Raw genomic sequence first — 23,722 nt, 5'->3', positions numbered from 1 at the left:
AACCATGCTGTAAACAAATGTACTGGCATCCAAGCTTTATAATGCCTCACTAGTCTGTGGTGGAGGCTGAAAACAGGCATGACTTTCCTACCACTTAGTGTGTGGGTGCAGTAGCATCATGAAGGGGATACTGGGCATCTATTTAACTAGCCTACAACTATCCCACTGCCCAGAGTTAACAGGTGATGCTTCCCTTGAGCTGGTGTCCCGCAGAGGTGTAAGAACTGCAGGCTACAGGAAGCATCTGCTGCTATTTGGAGAGGTTTCGGTGGAGTGATTCCCACACCTCCCTTGGCTGGTGCCTACCTTCTGGCTGAGCTGGCTCAGCCGAAGCAGGTGTCAATTTTACAAGACATTAGTGATGATTTTCCTACTTTCCTGTAAACCAGTGATGGCTATGAAAGAAAAAAAAACTTTTTCTGTTACTTGACAGTATGAGATATTTACTTGAAAATTCTCAGCAGAGTATGGTAGAAAGAGTATACTCACAAAAGAAAAGCCAAAGCTACATTCTAGTGGGTTTTCTTACCATTTTCATTCCTTCAACAAAGGTAGGTGTAAAAGGTGCTATGAAGAGAGGAGATTCTGCAGTGCCTAAAATACAGCTGGTCAGGATTTGGATAACACTACAGTCATACAAGATGGGACAGGGAAATACCAGCACAACACATTTAAGAGTTTAAGGTGTCTAAGAGGAAGAAAACAACCCTGAATAGCTTAAAGCAGTATGCAGAGGGAGAACCAAATGCAACACCATCACAGGTACTTTGAAGAACTCCTTGTAATATTCAGATATTCAGGTGCTACAGGAAAGAAACTCATTAAAGAAGCAAGTAAACAGAATTCAAAATAGACATCAATCTCAAAACCCACGTTTATTGCATGACATTGAAATTCCAGAGGAGTTACTTCATAAAGTGACCAGACACAGAGAATCATTTCATGTATTATTACAGTGCTCAAGATGATGAAAGATTTCTTATTCATACAACTTACGACAATATTCCATATTAAGTACCCATACCTCTTTATTCAGTGATGACACCTTCAAGATGGACCAACACACATCACTCAGTTATTTACTATGCACAGTGTAATATTGGGTTATACTATGATATTTATTTATTTACTAACAATAGAAAGATGAGAAGACACACATATATATGAGAAAGTATTTGAATTTGCACAGGAAAGAAATTTTAACATTACCTCCTCATGGTTCATGATGGATTTTGAGATTGCAAATATGAATGCAATATCAAACACAATTTGACTATTCCTACCAAATGCACAATAAAAGGATGCTTGTTTCACTTTAAACAATCATTGTGATGAAAAAAAATCTTCTTTGGGTCTAACATATGAGTATATGACAATGGAAAGTAACAGTACGTGTGCATCCATGTTGTTTAGAATTCCGTCGTGCCTTTCAAAGATGTAAGTGAAACTTCTGAGCACATTGTGGAGAATCAGAAGGAAATTTAGATGACCTAATGGATTATGTTGAGACAGTGTATATCCATGGAAGGCATGGCAGATGAAGAAGACCAGAAGCTCTGAGATTTCCACCAGAAACTTGGAACATTCACATACCAGTACTGAACAGTGATCACAGAATAAACAATGCAGTGGAAGACTGGCACAGCAAATTTCAAAAGCTGAAGGTAGTGCAGCATCCTTCAACTTGGAGATTTATCGAGGTGTTAAAAGATGAACAGCAAAACAATGAACAAGTTGTCACCCAGGTTCTTGTGGTCACACGCAAATACAAGAGATATCAACACAATCAAATTTGTATGGCCAAATTTTTTAACAGCTGTAACAAAAGCAATAGTCAGGTTGATATATATTTGAGAGCAACATATAATTGAGAGCAACTGCTTATAGATTCAAGTAACCCTGAAGAATGAAATTCATGATGAGAAAGAATAAGAATAAATGTGAAATCCAAAATTCATCATGAATTGCAATAAAAATAATGTAAATAAAACTTTGATTATGTTGAATGTTTGTATTATTTAATGAATAATGGGCCAAATATCTCAATGGGTGTTTTGGGCAGTACTAAATTTTGGAGACCTTTCTTGTCATGGACCAAATGTTTTAGACAGGACAAGATTTCAAGGACCTTTTGGCATGGGCCAATATCTCAGTGGATGTTTTGGACAGGACTGACTGTCCTCCGAAGTTGGATTCTTACACCATTCCCAAATTTTAACTCAAAATGAACCAAAGACCTAAAAGTAAGACCTGAAATTGAGAAGCTCTTAAAAGAAAGCATAGGGGAAAACCTTCATGACATTGGATTTAGAGATGATTTATTGGATATGACACTAAAAGCACAGGCAATAAAACAAATAGACACATTGGATTACATCAGAACTTAAAAACTGTGTGTATCAAGGGAAACTACCAACAGAATAAAAATAACACCCACTGAATGAGAGAGAACATTTTCAAACCATATATCTGATAAGGGGTTGATATTTATAAATATATAAAGGAGTTATACAACTCAGCAAAAAGCAAGCAAATTGAAAATGTCCAAACAACTCGACCAGACATTTCTCCAAAGAAGATGTGCTAATCTCCAACAAGTGTATAAAAAGATATTCCAACATCACTAATAATTAGGGGAATTCAAGTAAAACACATAATGAGATACCACTTTATACCTTTTGAAAGAGGTATTGATTTAAAAAAAAACAGACAAAAGTATTGGTGAGAATACAGAGAAATTAGAATCTTTGGGCACTATTTGGTGGGAATGTAAAATAGTGCAGGCGCTATGGAAAACAGTATGGTTGATTCCCCCAAAAGCTAAAAGTAGAACTACCATATAATCCAGCAATTCTCCTTCTGGACATATACCCCAAAGAATTGAAAGCAGGGACTCCAACAGATATTTGTACACCCATGTTCATAAAAGTATTGTTCATAAGAGCCAAAAGGTAGAAGGAAACTAAGTGTCTACTAAAGGACAAATGGATAAACACAACGTGGTGTATATGTACCAAGGAATATTACTCAGCCTTATAAAGAAGGATTCTGACACATGCTGCAACATGGATTAAACTTAAAGATATTATGCTAAGTGAAATGAACCAGTTATAAAATGACTATTATTGTATGATTTCACTTATATGAGGCATCTAGAGTAATCAAATTCATAAAGACAGAAAGTGCCATGGTGTGTCAGGAGGTAAGGCAACAGGGGACAGGGAGTTAGTGTTTAACAGGTATAGAGTTTCAGACGGGGAAGATGAAAAATTCCTGGAGATGGATAGTAGTGATGGCTGCACAGTAGTGTGAATGCACTTAATGCTACAGAATTGTGCACTTAAAAGTAGTGAAAATGGTAAATTTTATGTTATGCATATTTTATTTTTATTGAGGCAGCAAGCTTGGAATTTGCTCACTCAAAGATGGTACCACTCAAAAACAGAGCTCAAGAAGTAGCTGGATAAATATCCTGTGATGGGTCCATAACTAATTCCTTAGGGAAACTGAGACAGTGTAGACATCTCTCTGAAGCTGATACGCTAGAAGGTCCTGTGCTAGTCTGCAAAGGCTGCCGTAACAGAATACCACAGACTGGGTGACTTACGCAACAGAAATACAGAAGAAAAAAAAATACAGAAATGCATTTTCTCACAGTCCTGAAGGCTGGAAGTCCAAGACCGAGGTGTCAGCAGGGTTGGTTTCTGGTGAGACTTCTTCTCCCGGTTTGCAGACAGCTGCCTTCCCAATGTGTCCTCACATGGCTTTGCCTTTGTGCATGCACACTCCTGATGTCTCTTCTTCTAAGACCACAGTCCTGTTGGATTAGGATCCCATCTATATGACCCCATTTATCCTTAATTACTTCCTTAAAGTCCCTATCCCCAAATACAGTCATACTGGGGCTTCCAATTCTACACACGGACAGGGCACCATTCAGTCCATAAGAGACACATTTACTTTCACAAACCACCCTATGGCACCATCTTCCCAAACTGCTAACCAAATTTTATTTAGTAATTCTTATGCTATCAATCTTATAAAATTATTCCTTATTTGGTAAAAAAGCAACCATAATTATGTTGCCAACTAAATAGAAATTTTTGAGACAGTAAATTAGTTGCAAATTCAGTGTATAGTTGTTCTCTGGTGAAAAATGCAAATTCAATTATTCAGTAAGAAATCACAAAGCATTACACCTTTGCATAGTACACATCCATCAGATCAGATAACTGCATTTTCATCCATCATTTGGTCAGTTAAAATAAAATTGTTACAACAGAACATCAATGTAGACTACTTTGAAGCTGAATACTTTATTTTAATAAATGTCTCGGATGCTGCTATGATTGCATCGTACAATGCAGTACCATTTTCTGTGGTCCACATCCCATCCCTCTCATATTCTCTGTTAATTAACGTTTGAGAACAATTGATTTATATAGACAAAACAAAGCCTCTTCAAATCCATAGACTGTATACCGCAAGTGGATTTTCAGCCTTTGCCAATTTTTTATTGTCCAGCTTTCAAAAAAGAGTAGGTTGCAATCTTACTGTCATGAATCATTGTTATATATTGTGCCTCATTTAAGCCACAAAGATGCTGACTCACTTTTGTCACTTATTAGGGCTTATCCAGGTTTTCAACCCACCCAAAATATTAAAGACCCTAAAACTATTATTAATCATATCCATTATGAAAATCTATATCTGACAGTCGAACCGAGCCAATTGTTTATATTTAAAAAGCTAAATTGAAAAATTTACTTATAGAAAGGAATAAATATAGAAAATACCACATTTCACAATTGACTTCTTACTACTGTAGCAAACTGAATATATTTCTTTCTGGATGATTAAGTTTTTAGGGAAAAAATTTTAATGTTTTTTAATGTGTTTATCTTATGTAACTTTACTTTGCAGATACAACCAACATTACTACTAATACAACAATGTTATTATTATAACAGTTTAAAATTTTGTTTAGAGTAACAGATGCTTGCTGATCAAATAGTTAATTCGCTTGTTTTCTACCTAAGAAATTCTTTGAGACTTCTGGAAAATCCTATTATCACAGAGAAATAACTTGTAATACATGCATATTACAATGGTGGACAAACTGAAGGCATCTGATAGGTAATAATTATAATAAAATACTAACAATTATATTGCTCAGTGAATAAAATTTAAATAAAACACAGTTTTATATAAAAATGGGTACAATTCTTATGTTCAATCAGAAATCATTCAACATACAATTACTGAGTGTCTACTACGTGCAACTCTCATCAGCACCCTCTAAGAATAAATAGTGCATCAAGTAAAAGCATCGGAAATGGTTAATAGAAAACAAAAGTCTCTTTTGTTGTTTGCAGATTCTTTGGAACCTCATTTACCCTCATATAACCTAAATCCAATTTTCATGACTTATAGCATAGTACTTGGAGTGAGTTGTTTTTCCTTCAGTACTCCATGACCGCCACTAACACAAAATTATTACTAGTTTCTATCTCTTTCTCATGTGATTCCACCACTGCTGCAAAATGCTAAAGACCTGAAGAGATCTGTTCTGTTTCCTCTTCAGAGCCTTAAATTTGGCTTATTATTCTTCATCTACCCCTCCAGCACTTCCTAAAAGAGGAAACTAGAAGTAGTTGGCCAAAGGTGAGAATATAAATTTAGGAAGATGGAAGAAGTTGCTCTCATTTCAACTCTTTTTAGCTCACAGGCATTTCACATACATTAAAGAGAGAGAAGATGATAAGAGAGAAAGAAAGAGAAAAACCAGCCCTTCTGAGCTGTGGTAGCCCAGTTAAAAAATATGAGAACAGTCAGCTCTGTGACAGATTTTTCTTTGAGAACTGAAGTTGGAGAAAAGGAAAGTCGAAAAGGAAGAGGTCTCCATTCCATGTGATGTTTTACAGATGAATTTCTCAAAGACTTTTCAGCTTTCTTACAGAAAAGAACCAAAGTTCATTGACTCAAATGATCATCTCTGCCTGTGGGATTAAAATCAGATGAGTCTAGATCTTTTTCCTGGCTAAAAACTTCAAAAGGAAAGAGAAGAGAGATGGTGGTGGTTGACCACAGAGATGAGAACGTACTGGTTTGATTCACTGCTTTCCTGTAGTTCAATGAAAAAAATTTTCTATTATGATTCCACCAAACTCATAACTGTATTGTATTACCACATCAAAAATATCTCCAGGCATGCTAAAATATATATAAGAATGTTGCTATTAGAATTAAAATTCACTGTTTACAATTATTTGATGTCAATCTAGTTAGCTAGAATTATATACATCTATTTATCAATTTGGAGATTAATTAATCTCAAGTACAATAAAATAGCATTAAGTTACTAGAATGATTTCTTTGGGTTGATTGAAATGAGCAAGACAGAAAATGAAATACAGAGGCTGTCTGATGCAATTTCATGTAAACTAACTTAGAGGTTTGTTTTGAATAGTAGAAAACTAACCTAAACTGGAAAGCTACAGAGCTCTCTGTGAATGACTACACATAAGTGCATGAATTTATTGATGTTAGTCTTTGAAAAAATGAACATGAAGCTTAACTCAGGTGACTATACCTACCAAATTTGAAGCTGAAATCTTATAAGAGTATTTACTCTGAAAACGTTGCCTCAAGACTTGGCCAAGTCTCCACTGGATTGCTTCTTATTAATTTCAGCCTCGCTTCACAATACACAGAAACACATTTCCAAAAGGAGATCTCCTTTTGGTTTTGTTCTCATTTATTTTGTTAACTTATATTTTTGACAAATACTAAAAATTGACTTATTTATATCTTCTATAGAATGAAAACAATGGCATTTGTTCCTTGCTTTGTCCCCATAGTGTTAGAGCAGGCAGGTAGCTAGATATGAGCAGTGAAAGGGGGACATGAGCAAATGGCAGAAAAGCATGCATCTTGTGAACAACAAGGGTCCTGGGACAGACCAAGAAAAATAGGATCCTCTAAACTGATAAGAAAAAAAACAAAAACCTTCTGTGTTGATAAGTGTCCTGGAGGCAAAAGGATGGGACAGGACAGGAATCCCCACCATCCGAATGTAACCTTTCGATCATTATGACCTCTGTCCAGATGTAACCTTTTGCTTATGAAACCCCCATACAAATGTAACCTTTTTTTTTTTTTCATTATAACCTCATCCAACTTCCCGATTTAAACTAAATAAGGACAAAAATCCCTCCTCCCCACCTGGGAAGGTGGAGCTGGGGTGAAGGTCATGAAAGACGACCCCAAACCCCTCCCCGCCAATGAATATTCTGCCCACTCATTTTTACACTCATATAGTGATCTTGCCAAGGAAATGTGCAGCAGCCACCCACCTGGGTCTGCCCGCTCTTTCCTTGAGAGCGTACTACCTACTTCTTAATAAATCCTTGCTTTGCTTTCTTAACCTCCATGTCTTGTCTCTGAATTCTTTCTGCGACAAGACAAGAACCTCTCGATCCCAAAAACAGTGTATAAATGAAGTGACAGCATGGGGAATTCCTACAAGTACTTTCAAAGGCGAATTGGTAAGACTTCCCCTGAGCACAAAAATAATCCATCTGCAAAGCAGTAAGCATAAATTGTAAAATCACCCATTATTTAACAAATATTAATTGAGCGCTTTCTCTATCTCAGACATTGTGATCAATGACATTAAAATGAACAAGGCAGGGTCCCTTTTCTCAAAAATTGTACCACCTAACAAGGGAAGTTAATAAATACAGAGTGGTAGATTCTCTGGCTATGGGGATCACAAAGATCAGCTTAATCTGAAGGTATCAAGGGAGAGTTTGGTAAGAACTGATGTTTGAACTGAGTCTTCTTTGCGGATTTCTTCATAAATTATGAGCTTTCTTCAACCTCATCCAGAAAAACATGAGATGGAACGCAAAGACGCATTGACGTGGGGTGGGGCTGTGTGAATGTGGTGTGGGATGGCTAACCACTAAATGTATGTGTGGGGATTCTATGGATCTGCTGATTGCAAGAGAAAGGAATGCAGCTCAAATCAACTTAAACATATAAGGAAACTCTGTTGATTTAAATAACCAAACTACATAAGGGCAAATGTAGTCTTTGGGACAATGGGATCCAGAGACAGAACTTCTATTAGAACTCTGTTTCTCCATCTCTTTGTCTCTAATCTCTGCTTTGTCTTGTATTTTATGATTTGTTCTTTTTCACTATGTAGAGGCTTTCTCTACATGGTAGAGAACACAGCCACTGGGAGTTAGAGACTTACGTCTTAACCCTTCCATCAAGACAGAGCAAAGACTTTTCTTCCAGCTACAGAATAAAAATTTCCAGGGAAGAACTAATAATAAAATAGGTCCAGTTTAAGTCTTAAAAAAGGGAGCAAACATAATAGCTTCAACTTGGTTACAGCTAAGACAGGTCATGGTCAGATCATTGAGAATTCTTTATTCTATGCAAGGTTTGGATTTCACCCTTTAGATGAAAGGGAACCAGTGAAGGGTTCTAAATAGGGGAGTAATAGGTCAGATTTCTGTACTTAAAGCACAGAAGACGATGGGGTAAAGGGAGAGAGGGCAGGGTGACAGGAGGTGGTTCTATCGAACAATATGTAGGAGGCGATACTGGCTTGAACTAGAATAATAGCAGTGGTAATCTAGGAGAAATAGAGTAAATGGGAACCAGTCTTCACTAGACAGAGGTGTTTGAGAAGGGAAGTTGTATAGAATATCTAAAAGATTTCAGGTTTGGGTGCTAGGTGAACAATGGTGCCCTTAACCAGAATAAGAGCTACACAAAGGAGAGAAACACATTCATTGTGAACAAGCTGAGGAACACATGAGATATCACGGAAGGCATCTTGGTTATCTAAGTCGAGCTCAGGAGAGAAGTCAGCTAAGCTGAGTACATAAAACTGGGGACAATTCACATAGAGATGGTAGTTGAAGTCACAGAGGGGACCAAGGTGGCCAGAAGAATACGCGAGGTGAAAAGAGAACAAAATACGACTGTCCCTTGGTATTCATTGGGGATTAATTTCAGAACACCTTGGGGTTACCAAAGTCTGCAGATGCTCAAATCCCTTATATAAAATGGCGTAGTATTTGCAGATAACCTACATATATCCTCCAGTATAATTTACCTCTAGATTGCTTGTAATACCTAATGCAATGTAAATGCTGTGTAAATAGTTGTAAATACAATGTAAATTCTGAATAAATAGTGTCTGGTGCAGGCAAATTCATGTTTTGCTTTCTGAAAACTTTCTGGAACTTTTTTTGTGTTTTCTATATTTTAGATGTGTGTTTGATTGAATCTGCAGATGTGGAAACTGAGGATACAAAGGGCATATGACACAGAACTCTGTAGACTTAATGGATGAGTGTGATGATTTTATAGTGTGTCTACTTAGCTGAACTATATTTCCCAAAATTCTCTTTTCCTGCATATTTCCAATTGAAGTGGGCTTTTGATTCTCTTGCTAGAGAAAAGGGGGCAGAGGGAGGTAACAACTATTTTGTTCTGTGGCCTAATATATGGAAAGTGTCCAATGTGTGCTTGAGATGCATATCTATTCTGCTCTTGTTGGGTGGAATTTTCTGCATGTGTCCATTAGGTTCAATTGTTTATAGTGTTGTTCAAGTCCTCTGTTTCCTTATTGATCTTCTGTCTGATTGATCTATCCATTATTAATAGCAGAATAGGGAAACCTACTATTATTTGTTACTGTCTGTGTCTGCCTTTAGTCCTGTCAGTGTTTGGTTCATATATTTGGATGCTCTGCTGTTAGGTGCATATGTATTCATAAGTATTATGTTTTCTTAGTGAGTTGATTATATATGATTTTATATAATGTCCTTCTTTGTCTCTTGTAACAGTTTTTGACTTAAAGTTTATTCTGTCTGATATAAATGTGTCCACCCCTCTTCTCATCTGTTTACGATTTGCTTCTAATATCTTGTTCCATCCTTTTACTTTCAGTCTGTGTATGTCTTTCTACCTAAAGTAAGTCTTTCAGACAGCACGCAGTTTGACCTTGTTCTTTCATCCTTTCGTACACTCTATGTCTTTTGATTGGAGAATTCAAATCATTTATATTTGAAGTATTTAGTGATAGGAAAGAATCTTATATTGCCATTTTGTTTATTATTTTCTATGTGTTGTATTGTTATTTTGTCCTTCTTTCCCTCTATTGCTGCCTGCCTTTGTGTTTTATTAAAATTTTTTGTAATGAGACTGATTCCTTTCTCATTTTGTTTTGTGCATCTTCTATAGTTATTTGATTTATGGTTACCACATGGATTATATAAAATACAGTTAAAACAATCTATTTTAAACTGATAACAATTTTACAGCTTAACAACTCTGCTTCTTTGTATCTCCCCATCACTTTATGTTATCAGTGTCATAAATTGCATCTTTTTATATTTTGTATCCATTAACATATTTTATAGGTATATTTTTAGGTTTTTGTCTTTTAAATTCTTTACTTGAATTGAAAATTATTTAACACTATTACAGTGTTATGAGATTCTGTATTTGTCTATATATTTACTGTACCAGGAAGATTTATATTTTCATATCTTTTGTGTTGCTATGGGGTCTTTCATTTTAACTTGAAGGACTTCCTTCAGCAATTCTTGTAAGGCAGGCCTACTGGTGAACTCCCTCGGCCTTTATCTGGGAAGTCTTTGTCGCTCCTTCATTTTTTTTTTTTTCTGTAGAACACTATTTAATGGCTTACATGGGTAGAGATCACACTGTTATGTAAAAGAAAGGGTTGTGCCTATGATCATCTTTTGTAAGTCAAGCATACATACACATACATACTACAATACACACATACAGAAAACGTGTACTAAAATGCTAATTGTATTTAGTATGTAGCACTCTTGGTTGGCACTTTTTCTCTTTCAGCACTTTGACAATCTCATCCCACTCTCTTCTGGTCTGCAATGTTTCTGCTGAGAAATCCTCTAATAATCTTATGGGAGGTCTCTTGTATGTAACAAGGAAGTCATTTTTATTTTGATGCTTTCAGGATTCTTTGTCTTTGACTATGTGTCTCATGCATCTCTCCTCCTGAGTCAAATTACTTATGGGTACACTGAAAAATGAAATTCCTGCACTTACAAACCCAAGAATGAGACCACAGTTTCCCCATCAATTTGTTTCCCTGGGAGGCCCTCTGTTAACAGCAATCTGTGAGCTCCTTGAGTGTGTCTTTCTGCCTTTTAGCTGACCTAGTTACTGTTCAGTCAATATTTGTCAAATAAGTGAATGAGTGAATGGCCCACCAGCATCTTTAAATGATTGTTCCACAATCTTACTCAACAATATGGATACTATTTGGAAGACTTTGAGCTTCTTTGAAAGAAGAATCATTTGAAACCTCAGGAGTGCAATGAAACATGGCATAAACAATAGCAATATTTTTAGTGTTCTAGAAACATTTTTCTAATATCTTGCTTTTTTTTTTCTTTTCTTTTCTTTTTTTTTTTTTTTAGACAAGAAAGGTTTATTTTACTTTCACGTAAGTCTGAGCTTGTAGATTGTCCAAAACAGCAGGCCACTCTGTCCCACACAGCTATGCAGGCACTCAGGTCCCTTCTTTCTGGCTACTCCTCTGTCTCCCTGGTGTTGTCCTCATTCTCCTGGCTGTAGCCAGCTCATGGCCACCTAATATCTTGCTTTTTTGATGAAGACAATTCTCACAAAAATTTTTCAGGATTTAATAATACTGATGTCCCCTGGAGCACTGAACCAGAATATGGTTTTAGCTGTTATAGGGTGTGATGGCACCTTCTCCATGTTCTGTGGACTCATCTGCTGTGGGTTGCTTAGAGTCATGGACTTATGGGTGAGGCTCACCTGGACGTAGAATTTCTTTTGCATTTTTATGTGGGGGTTGGATGATTTATATTTAAGAAAAGGTCATTCTTTTCATTTTTATCCTACACAAATAATATTTGTTGTCAATTATTTGTCCAAAATATGTCCTCCAAAATGCTCATTCTCACTCTTTAATATATTTCAAAGCAATATTAGGTCATATATTTGAGTAGATAAAATGACCCACTTACTGAGTGAGTTTCTTTGGATATCATAACCACAGACAAGAATTTCTTATAAAACTTTAAAAATTAACAATAGAAAACAGTGGTGTCTTGGTGATTTCATTGGTTTAGTATCCTTAATCTTCAATATGAATCAGTATTAACTAGAACTATGAATGGATTTTTTAACTAGAAAAAAGTGTACATATTTTAGAAATCTTGGTCAATATGGATTAAACGAAATATATAGATCAGGCCACATAAATTTTTCTGGTTCAGCTCGTGTGTATATAGTAAGCTGATGCACCTAAATTAATCACATGCTCAAACTAATTCTTTTTGCATCCTTATTAATCAGGTTAGGATTTCTGTGCTATGAATGTGAACACAGAAAGTTCAACGATTCTGCTAGAGGCAGGTTCCGGGGCATGGGGATTAAGTGAAAAGTCATCTTTCATTCCCTTGCTGGGCTAAAAACAGCCTCAGTCCTCAACACTGAGTTTTAGATGATGTGGAATGTACTGTATTCATGGAGCATATACTTTCTGAGCAACAATGAAAGTCATTTATTACAGGATTTTCAGCCAAGTCTACAATGATTCTTTGATTAGTGAGAAGTGGTTTTGCATGTTACGCCTTTGGGATATTTCTCTGCTCTTTTCTTCTCCCTCCATGAGGATTTTGTGGATTGTGCTAATGCTACACATGCTGATATTTATTTAGTATGAGATTAGCTACATGATGTGCCAAAGGTGACAGACGATAAAGCAGATAGCTTAAATTAATTTAGAAAGCTTGTGTTTTTCTCTAAGGGAGAAAATATTTTATTACTTTAGAAGCCCTTATAAAAGACAGCAGTGAGGAAATTGTGTAAAGCAAAGTTCTTTACTCTTAAAGTTTTTATAAAAATATTGCAAAACAGTGGAGGAGGTTTTGCACTTTAAATTCCTGCTACCCCAACCCCTATGTACCACAAACCCATCATGCTCTCTTGGATACATCAAAATACCAGCTATTGCTTCTTCATTGTGGTGAAAACAAGGCTTCATAGGATCAGCCAGGATTTCAAGTGAAAACACTTCTCAGCTCCAAACCTATATGGGTAACTTTAGACAATCTATTTTACTGTGTCAAATAATTAAGTGTGGCAACTGAGAAATGCTGGGATGTGATTTTTTTGCTAATTTCTACAACTATGGCTTTGCTCAATTTTCTGATATCCTGAGTATTTAGCAGATCGTTGGATGAGGAAACTGCACCTAAGGTCACCTAGGGTATTTGAAACCCAGAGTACTCATTTGTTCAACCATTGAAGAAATGCTTATTGCCCCTTCCTTTTAGCTAGTCACTGTACTAGACATTTGAGGTAGGGCTATGGATGCAGAGAACAAGCCAGATGTTAGCCCTGTCCTCTTGAAGCTTAAAAATTAGCAGGTTCATTACTGAACATAATTTTTTCCCAAAGGCCTCAGGGATTTTCTTCCCTGAGAGGTCTCAGCTCCGTCCATCGTAAGTGGTTCCTTCAGTTTTGCCCAAAGCATGCTTCTCCGGCATTCTTAACACGAGAAAACACAACCCAGTAAGGACAGCTGCTGCTCTCCAGGGGCAATGGACTCTTATCACTACTGATATGTTGCTTACCCACCTCCCTTCCAGATCCCAGAATAGCTCCCACAGCTGAACCGAAGGACATTCCTCTTATCTAAACAAATCTGTAGAGTCCTGCGCATTTACTGTCCCCAGTTATACCGGAAGCCAACAATGTGCCCAGTGAAAGTTAGATCCTCTTCTATCCCCAGCTTCTAAAAGGCACCTGTTAACACTCCAGTTTACACTAGCAGCAATACCAGCAAACAATGATTCCCCTCCCAGAATGCGGCTTCTGCTGTTGAAATACAAAGACGGAAGTGGAAACTTCTGCCCTGGAGGGGCTCATAGCTCAGCTCAGTCACTGCCCTGTTACCAGTCACTGCCCCTGCTTTCTGCCTTCCCACATAGCTAGGCCTGGAGCTTCCAGATGCTCTGATTGACACGCCCACTTGAGTCTTTTTAGCTCAGCGGATCACTGGAATGTGGACACTTTACCTCAAGATTCTGTTCGGGGAACAGATCTGATCTAAGACACTCTGGCATCCAGATTGACAATACAGAATAGATGGGTCCATGTGCAATTGGCCAAGGGAGAACCCTGCCTGCCTGGCACTAAGGCACCTGGGTAAGCGGCCCCCTTGTCATGGGCTCTAGGAGTGGCACACACCCCTGTGCCACACTAGGTTGAGGGCGGGTCACCCGTATCACCCTTCTACTTACAGTAAGTCTAGAGCACCCACTCACTTAGTGCCTCCCAGGAGGCTGGCTCGGTCCCAGGAATTCAGCATTCCTTAGCACTAATTCCCACTAACACATTCGTCTACCACATGGGTACGGAGGGGCTTTGTCACCCAAGAACACAAAGCCAAAGTTCCAGCCTCTTCAGCTTGCTGGTTGTGGTGCTAATACCCTGACACGCTGCCCTGAAACCAGCCCACGCAGCTGCTGGTTGCTTAACTGCCTGCTTCTTGCCAGTTCCTTCCTCCAAGACAGGAACCTGTCCCTCAACACCTACGACCTTCTCAAAGATCCTTTTATTTGGTAGCTCTTATTTGGACAGACTGTACGACTCCTAAGGCTGCAATTCATCTGACTGAAAATAACAAACATCTGGTAGCTGCTGCTGACTGGAAGCAACCAGGTCTAACTCCTTGGATGATGAGGGTATGAATGATACTGATGGGAACCACCAGTCTTAGAAGTATCCGACTCTACACCAGGACCTTTGCGTTTAGCAGGGAAGTTACTGCTCACAAAGGTTCTATGATATGAGTGTTGTCATCTCTGGTTTACAGATGAGGCCCAGACAGGGTGAGCCATTTGCCCAAGATCTATGACCAGAAACTGGATTCAAACTCTGTGTAGCTTACTCCAAAGTCCACATTCTGACCTTTGGGAAAGATTGTGATATAAGGCTCCAGGTAGAAGGTCAGCATCTCTGATCTGGTGACCGACCATTCTGATTCTTCTGAGACTGGTACCTGCCTCTTGGGAGACCCCTCAGTCTTGGAGAAGCCAGGACTGTTGTCCACCTCAGCCTGTGTTAGAAGCCGTAGCTCTGGCTCCTCCTCTCTTCTCTGTGGCGCAACATGGCCAGGCCTGCAGTAGACCTGATGCAGCAGTAGACACACAGGGACAAAGTGGTCCCTTCCTGGGGTAATCTAGGAAAGACTAGAATCTTCCAGCCCTCCAGCCTCGAGAGTTACCCCATTTTGAGACTGCTTTGAGCTCTCTTGGTAAGGAACTAGGGGCGCATTAGGGAGCATGCTTTTTACTCAGTGTTTGTTCTTTGCACTGTTGGTTTAATTCTCAGTAGTGAACAGAGGAGACAACAAACTTCAGCCAAGCCCCAATTGTCGCTCTCGTCAGCCTTTAAATCTGAACCAGTCTTTGGTGAAATGGCTCCACTTACCTTCGCTAGCCCCTTTCCCAGCCCCATCCAAAGTTAAGGTTCTGGAATGTTTTGCCGTGGAAACCATCTTCAGCTTCAGAGCCCACACACCCTTGGAATTGCTCATGGCTGGATTCCTCCACAGGTGGACAGCAGAGGCCCATTTCCCATGAAGCTATTGACCCTTAAGCTTAAAAGTTTTGCCCTGGCATGTGTCCTTTCAAGTCCCCAAGAGAGACGTCAGCAATGTGTTCACGTGAAGGATTTTATTTTTATCATTTTCAAAAGTAAGACATTTTAACCTCAGTTGATTAAGACTAGTGTCTCTTTCCATTCCTACTACTACTCTATACATTTTGCCTTCAGCAATTGGCTTTAGCATGGCTGTGACTATATTTTACTGTCTGGCTAAGGAAAAGCTAAGATGGGAATATGCCGCATTAAATGAAATTGAGAAGGATGTTTAGAAAGTTTCAGTGAAACAAATGGAAATTAAGATAACTGACATGACTTTATAGTTTGCCTGTTTTAAAATTTGCAAGTTAAATATGTTTTTTAAAACTCAGATTAAAAACGAATGGAGTAAGAAACAGGATCAAAAATATATGCAAAGAAATCAAGAAAATGATTCTACAAAGAGAAACGAATTGCAACACAATAAAAACTCACATAATACCAAAATCAGTAGTTCTTTATATGAGAGGATCATTTTCAAACAGAAATAATGAATAGGCACTTAGTTTATCTGAGAATTCAATTAATGAAAAGAAGTTAATTGTTTTAACACATTTGAAGAAAAGATTTAAATTACCTGCTGATTTAACCAATATGAACAGTGACAAAGATAACAGAATACTCAGAATACACACAAGAACACCAGTGACAAACTGGTAAATGCCAATTTTTAATTCAAAAGCCATTGAGAGTAGTCAAGCACAAGCTAGTATGTGAAAGAAATCCTGATAGAGGTTTTCACAGCTTTGACGGCTATCCTGAATGTCCACATGACACTACTAATACCAAATTATAAATTTAAATTTTTTTCACAATTACCAATACAAGAATACAAATTTTACTCAACCATGTTAAAAAATGATGAATTTTCTATGTTTAATAATTTACATAATTGCTGTCATTTGAAGTATTGATTAAAGAGTACGTAGGGAAAAAAATGTTTTAAAGCACTATTTACAATAGCCAAGACATGGAATCAACCTAAATGTCCATCGACAGATGACTGGATAAAGAAGTTGTGGTATATTTAGACAGCAGAAATACTACTCAGCCATAAAAAAAAAATACAATAATGCCATTTGCGACAACATGGATGGAACTGGAGATCATCATTCTAAGTGAAGTAAGCCAGAAAGAGAAAGAAAAGTATCATATGATATTATTCATATGAGGAATCTGAAAAAAAAAGAAAAAAAAAGGACACTAATGAACTCATCTTACAAAACAGAGACAGACTCACAGGCATAGTAAACAGTCTTATGGTTACTGGGGGGAAGGGGGTAGGAAGGGATGAATTTGGGAATTTGAGACTTGCAAATGTTGACCACTATATATAAAAATAGATTTAAAAAAGCAATTTCTTCTGTATAGAACAGGGAACTACATTCAATATCTTGTAATAACCTATAATGAAAAAGAATATGAAAATGAATGTATGTATTTATACATATGACTGGAACATTGTGCTGTACACCAGAAACTGACACATTGTAACTGACTATACTTCAATTTTAAAAAAATTATAGAAGTGAATCCAGAAGTTAATTAATTAAAAATGTCATTATTTTTCTAGGTTTAGGGGGTGTTTGTGTTATTTGTCAGATTTGTAACATTTAAAAAATGTGACTTGCTCCATTTTTTTTCCTCATTCTAAATAAGTACCTATTTTCATACTTAATTTCATAATCTTTTTCTGAATTTGACAGGGCACTTCCAATAGTGTAAGCTCCAGATCCCACGGAGCCTAGACCTGCCTGCTTGTTACCTGTGCTGCCCGAGGGCAGCAGCTTCAATGAACCAGGCCAGCCTGGGCTATTTCTGTATGCAGAGTCAGAATCCGTCTTACATAACTAGAATTTCCACTTCATTCTTCAGGCACTAGCTTGAGAACCGAACTGCTCAGAACTTTCCAATTTTAAGCACGGAAGACAGTAATTCTCCACAGCAACATTTTGGAAATATCCTTATTAGTTTGAAGGCGTCCATCACTGCTATTCCCCACCCTACCCAGCACAGTTTACAGTCTGTTTCTATTTTATAAAGTTTTGGCCTAAATACTACAGAGCACCAATAGATGTTCAATCATGTATGAATCATTTGCATGTAGTTAGAAGATTTGACAGTAAGTAAAATTTTATAAATTTAATCAGACTGACTTAGTACAGTCAGCTGGTTTTGCTTTATTTATTGTCATGATGTTATTTTAGTAGATTCAGCCAGCGGCATTAGAACTGAAAAAAAAAAAAACCTAAACATAGGATATGAAATATGCCCAACAGGACTGCTCCACCCTACCTACCTCGGGCCATCTAGTCCCTCACTTAGCCTAGATTCTACTTATTTATCTGTAGCGTCAAGGAGTCTGGCAAAACTAGATCCTGTCGCATTAAAAACTAAGGCAAATTAAATACATCATAAATCAGTTTACTTAGAGTAATTTCAACCTTTTGGGGATCATCTAGTTATTTACTAGTGTGAACAATCAAGTTTATTTGAAACATCTTACCTTATTTATTAGAAACAGCCTGCAGTCCCCTGACAGTGAAGTTTCCTCAAATTATGACTTCAAATCCTGGTTTTGTTCCAAATGCATAACTTATGATTTCAGAACAACAGAGCAACAGAGTGAAAAGGGTCCAAGAGCCACACCTGGAGCTGGCAGACTGAGATCCTGAGAATAAATGTTTCAGCACATAAAGGTGATACCAGCAAACAAAACTAATATAAAATATTTAAAGCAGTCGTTGGTGCTAAGGCAGCTGAATTTAAACTTTGTGAACACTGGATTGAGTCAGACAGAAGTGGGTTTAAGAGCTCTCTAACATGGGCAAGTTACTGAATTAGCTTTGCCTGAATTCCCTGGTGCGTAAAAACAGCATAATAATACTGACCTTATGAGGTTATTGAGATAAATGAGAAAAATGTCATAATAGAAGCAACAAATGGCAGATATTTTAACCCTATTCTAATGAAAGTTAGACAAAGCTTTTTAAAAACAAGAGTAGTGTCTGTATTATCCATGTGAAATATTTTTCATTATTATACTTTGTTTGCCAATATACAATTTTTAAATTTTTAGGAAATTTACATTTTTAGGAACAAAATTTGCTGGGACAGGGGAGGATCTTTCAAAATGTGTTTATCAGGAAGGAATCCTAGTCCTACAGAGGAAGGCAGTAATAAACTTCGACAGCTCCATGGATGCCAAATGTAGGTGTTACCGAAGGCCAGTTCGTGTGCCCGAGGCACCATGAGGCCAAACTGAAATGTTGGAGTTTGGAGCAGAGAAAGGTTAATTGTAGGTCTAAGAAAGGAGGATGGGTGGCTCGTGCCCAAGAAAATCCCAAACTCCCTGAAGGGTTTCAGTAAAGCATATTTACAGGTCAGGTAAGGGAGGGGGGTCGCAGCGTCCGCGATCAGCTCCTGCCTAGTTCTCTGATGGGTTGATGTGGAGGGAGCAGGGCATCAAAACAGTCAACTCCTAAGCACCAGGAGGTCTGGGGGCCACGTGCTCACAGTCAACAAGTAGTTCATTTCTTCCCTTTGTTGGTGGTTTTTAGCATTGAAAAACTCAGGAAATATACATGAGATACTGTGATCTGAGTGCTTCACAGAGGAGCTCCAGCAGGGGATGTGGAGGAGGGGTCTGACCCTGAAGCCCCCCCCCCCCGAGGTCCTGCTCCGTTCCAGATGAGACGGTTCATCTCTCAGCAGAGCACACTGCAGGGGCATCAGCACAGTGGTGCTGATCCCGGGTCCCCGAGCCCCTCGGGCAGCACCATGCGCCCAGGTGGGTGCCTAGAGCCTCGGGACCAGCAGTCCTCGAACCAGCAGCAAATAAGCCAGCCCCCCTGCACTAGGGAATGGGCTCATCCTGCGGTCATTTGGACCTGCTCAGCGGCCCGCTGGCTGGCTACGAAGACTACTCGGGATCAGGAGACAGACACAACTTGCAGTGCGGACACCCGGCAGGAATATGCAGGGACACGCAGGGCCCCTGGCCAATTGCTTTCCCCAACAATGTTATTTTCAGGAAACAACCATCTTCCTTTGATGTTAAACACTAACTGGAGATGCTGTTTGTGGGACCAACTGATCTCCTTCAAAGTCCAGTGACCCCCATTCCTAGGCTGTCAGATGTCTGCCGGCAATTCCTCTAAAGATAAAGCGCTCTCTTTGCCAGGGGAGTTTGCCCTAACAAGCTAATAGCCCTGGGTGTGCCTGATCTCACCAGAGCCAGGCTGGCCTGTTTCAGCCCACCTTATCAGGGTCACCAGCCCCGCCCCTTCACGGACCTGAAACCTCTTACCTCACCTGCAACCAGTCAAGCCAGTCAGGCACCTTGCGACCCAACCTTATCAAGACCTCAGTGACTGGTCCTTGGGGCTCACACAGCCACCTCTCTTCTGTGTGGCCCCCTGTTGTCTATGGCAGGATACCCCAATAAACTCCTTTCTATTTTCATACTCGGTCTCTGGTAAATTCTTTTACAAACCCGCGTGTCACCAGCTCACCGACCGGCTGCCCTGCTGTGTCCCACAACACCATTGTTTACATAAATCTGATTCTGACTCAGTGATTTTAACTGCTCCAAAATCTAAAATATTTAATCTTTTTACAAATTAAAGTTTGTGAAATGATCTCATCTACCCTTCTAGAAGGTTAGTTTTTACAATTTAGTGTACTATTTCAAACTGGTACAGTGTTTTATATAAAATGCTCTTGTAATACAAACCAATTATTTCCTTTTGGCTATTATGTTACTCTTTTGCATCTAACAGTTTTTAATTTTTTTTCCAGGTCAGTTTCTGCCGCCATCTTCTATTCAGCCACAGGGGAACATGGTAACATAGCACAAAAATACAAAAGTCCAGTAACAATCCACAAAGCATTAGCAGTTAAAAAACAAGTCGGTTGATTTTAGGTTCTCACATTGCCCCCTCTCCCCATACTTTAGTAAATTTTTGCAAAGTTACTGTTAAGACTCAGAACTATTTTTAACTTCTACAGAGCAAAAGATGAGAAGAGTATATGTAAGATTATGCTAAATATCATTTAACACCATAGATTTTCAAAAGATCAACCGCCTGATATGATGTTAAATATAGTTGAATGTGGTCCCACATCTCTGTGCCACTTTGCCAAGTTTCCGTCAGATGCGATTTGCAACAAGCAACATATTAAACCCCCATAAATAGTCATTATAATGTAAACACTGAACACTTCTTATTGTAGCAGTGAAAGCAACCTTACCAAAATACATAAAACAGAAAACAAATCCTTGAATTTCATCTCAGGGCAGAAGGTGGATTTGAATTTGAAGTCATGCCAAATGGTAATTTTGGGCACAAATATTTCAGACAAAGCTGATCTATTACGAGTAATAACAGCATATGTTAGTTTCTAAGTCAGTTTGCATATGTCACGGGCAGCACACCCAATTAGTATGTGAGGCCATTTACACTTCAGTGAAGTTATTAACAGTAAATCATAACAAAGTAGGTATGATCAAATTATACATTCCATTTCAGACAGATATAAAAACCTGACTCTAAAGCAGCAATATAGAGAAAAATAGAATCTTCGATGAATTGAATCAGCAAATTCTTTTATTTTTCTTCATCATCTTCTTCTTATTATTATTATTATTAATTTCTTTTCACATTGCCAGCTGCTATGGCTCTTGACAGTTTCCTTTTAGCTAGCTAAGCCTTGGAGGATTAAAGAAGACATTTGGCCTTTATGGTTTTCCGTGTCTGAACGTGTATGTCCCGAGGAGGAAAGGAGCTGTGCAAAAAGCTATTAAGCACCAATGAGCGCGCACGGATGAGGAAGGTCTGAGTTATGTTCATTGAAACAGATGGCGTGTCCCAGAATTCCCTGAGCTGCCTCGGGCTTTTGCTGGTGTCAACCCTGTGGTAAATGGGTTTTCATAATGAATTTACTGTTAATTTTCACACACACACACAAACCCTTAGAATCACATTAAAAGGCTGACTAAATGCCACTCCAAAATCATGACTGTCTTTTGTTTATTTGGAAGATGCTCTGAAAAATCCAGAATCTCAAATCAATCATTCATGTGGTTTGCAGAGTAGCAGGTACCCCTGTGGCTGGAGAGGGGCAAATACCTTTGGGAGGGTTCTCGAATCCTACTCACTAGGGCAGAGCTCCAACTTTTTTTTTCCAGATAATCACAGTTATTATCCTTGCTATCAATACCAAATGTGGGTATCTTATCAAACTAAGTCAATTTTTAAATTTTTTGTTTAGTCATTTCTCTTTTAAAAATGTTTTTGTCAATAAATAAAGCAAAAAACTTTGGTTGGTTTGGAAATCAACTATACTTCAATTTTTAAAAATGGGGGTTGGTTGGAGTAAATAATGGAACTGTATTTGAGAAGCATATATTCCAAAGGGGCTACCAACCGTGTGTGGAACATCCAGAAGGTAAGACAGCTCTGAGGGTAAGAATAAAGAGCAACAGGAAGCATCTCAGACAAGTAACGATGGACAGACAAGAGCACAATCAAAGGGAGTCCTTCAAAGTGAGAGCTGTTGTTCAGAATCCAGGCAAGCTCCGCGCACTGCCGAAAATAACGGCAAGAACGACCATCAGTTCTGTTGGTTGAGCAGCCATTCATGCTTCAAGCTCTATACTAGACCGTTTTCATATGTTATGTTATTCTTCCTCATAAAAATGTCAAGAATGAAAACTGAAAGCGTTTGTAAATGCTTCCTTCATGCCGGGCCCTGCTCTCACCCCCACACCCTCACCCCCAAGCTGTGCCGTCATCCTGCCGGCGTTTTTGACACTGGAGCTCTTTCCTGCCGCTGAGCTTCCCTCCCGTGGGGTCCTCTCCGGTGGACTTCACCCGCCCTCACCTTGCTTTTCGTCTGGGTGTCTTCCGCTTCTCCATAACTTCTCACTTCGGAACCATCTCTTCTGGAGCGCCTTGGGTTCCTGACAGTCTCATCTGATCCCTCCTCTGCCAGACTCCTTCCTGGCTGTGTGGCTCTTGCTAACTAAAAATTGGTACCTGCCATCTGCCTCTACGAGGACTGGATCACGTCGGCACTTGCCGTCTAACTCTGCTTGGATTAAGTCACGAGCCGCTGCAGCCACCGACCTCCAGCCCTCCCTGAAAGGAATTCAGGGTGGAGCTCAGGAACGGGGCGCTCTGTGCTCTGCGGAAACTGGCTGAACAGGCCTTCAGATAGATAGATATTTTCAGGAGAAGATTTTATGAGCCCAAATTACTGCATCTCTTCCTATCTAGAAAACACTTAATTCTTCAGCGGTGACAACTGCTCCTTGTGATGAGCAGCAAGCCCCTGCCTAGCAGTGTGCCTGACTGTGCACACAACCCCCCTCACTGAGGTCACACGTAACACTGAGCTGTCCCCGCCCCCTAGGCACAATTTCTCAGCGCTCTCTGGGAGGCCGTCTCCCGGGCTCTGGTCCTCATTTTGCCCCAAATAAAACTCAACCCACAACTCTCATGTTGTGTGATTTTATTTCAGCTGACACTCTTTACCGTGGTACTGACTGACTTAGTTCTTTAGAGCACTTTCTCAATTTGTAAGCATTTATTTGAGTTTTTATGTGCCTAATTTTTGTCTCTTCCTTACCAGAGTGAAGCATCACAAAGTCAGCTTCCAGCTCCCTTTCAGTCACTCGTCAGCACACAGCACATGACAAGGAACCTGGTGCAGGGTAGGCACTCAGTAAGCAGTCACAGATGGAGGAATAAGCTAAACGCCCAGAATTCACTGTCTCATCTAATGAATGATCTTCCTGTGCGCTCCTGAGGACAGTGTGCCCTTGGCCACACAACTTTCAAATGCCTGTGGTAAACCCCAAATCTAGGTCTGTAGGACTTCAGACCACGACCTAACCTTTGTGAGACGGGGGGAAGGGGGCGGGCAGAGCCATTAAAAGAATGACACAGCAATT

General features: G+C 39.0%; 1 long non-coding RNA gene across 1 annotated transcript; it reads right to left on the bottom strand.

Moving 5' to 3' along the window:
• Positions 1-19,411: 19,411 nt before the first annotated feature.
• Positions 19,412-23,085, bottom strand: LOC140689229 (uncharacterized). Its single transcript, XR_012064110.1, has 3 exons — positions 22,651-23,085; positions 22,195-22,352; positions 19,412-21,678 (listed from the first exon to the last, which is right to left on the bottom strand). It is a non-coding gene; the product is annotated as an uncharacterized lncRNA (long non-coding RNA).
• Positions 23,086-23,722: the final 637 nt, after the last annotated feature.

The sequence above is a fragment of the Vicugna pacos genome, chromosome 25 (assembly GCF_048564905.1).
Source record: "Vicugna pacos chromosome 25, VicPac4, whole genome shotgun sequence".
Classification (NCBI taxonomy): Eukaryota; Metazoa; Chordata; class Mammalia; order Artiodactyla; family Camelidae; genus Vicugna; species Vicugna pacos.
This window is presented reverse-complemented; position numbering and strand designations above follow the sequence as displayed.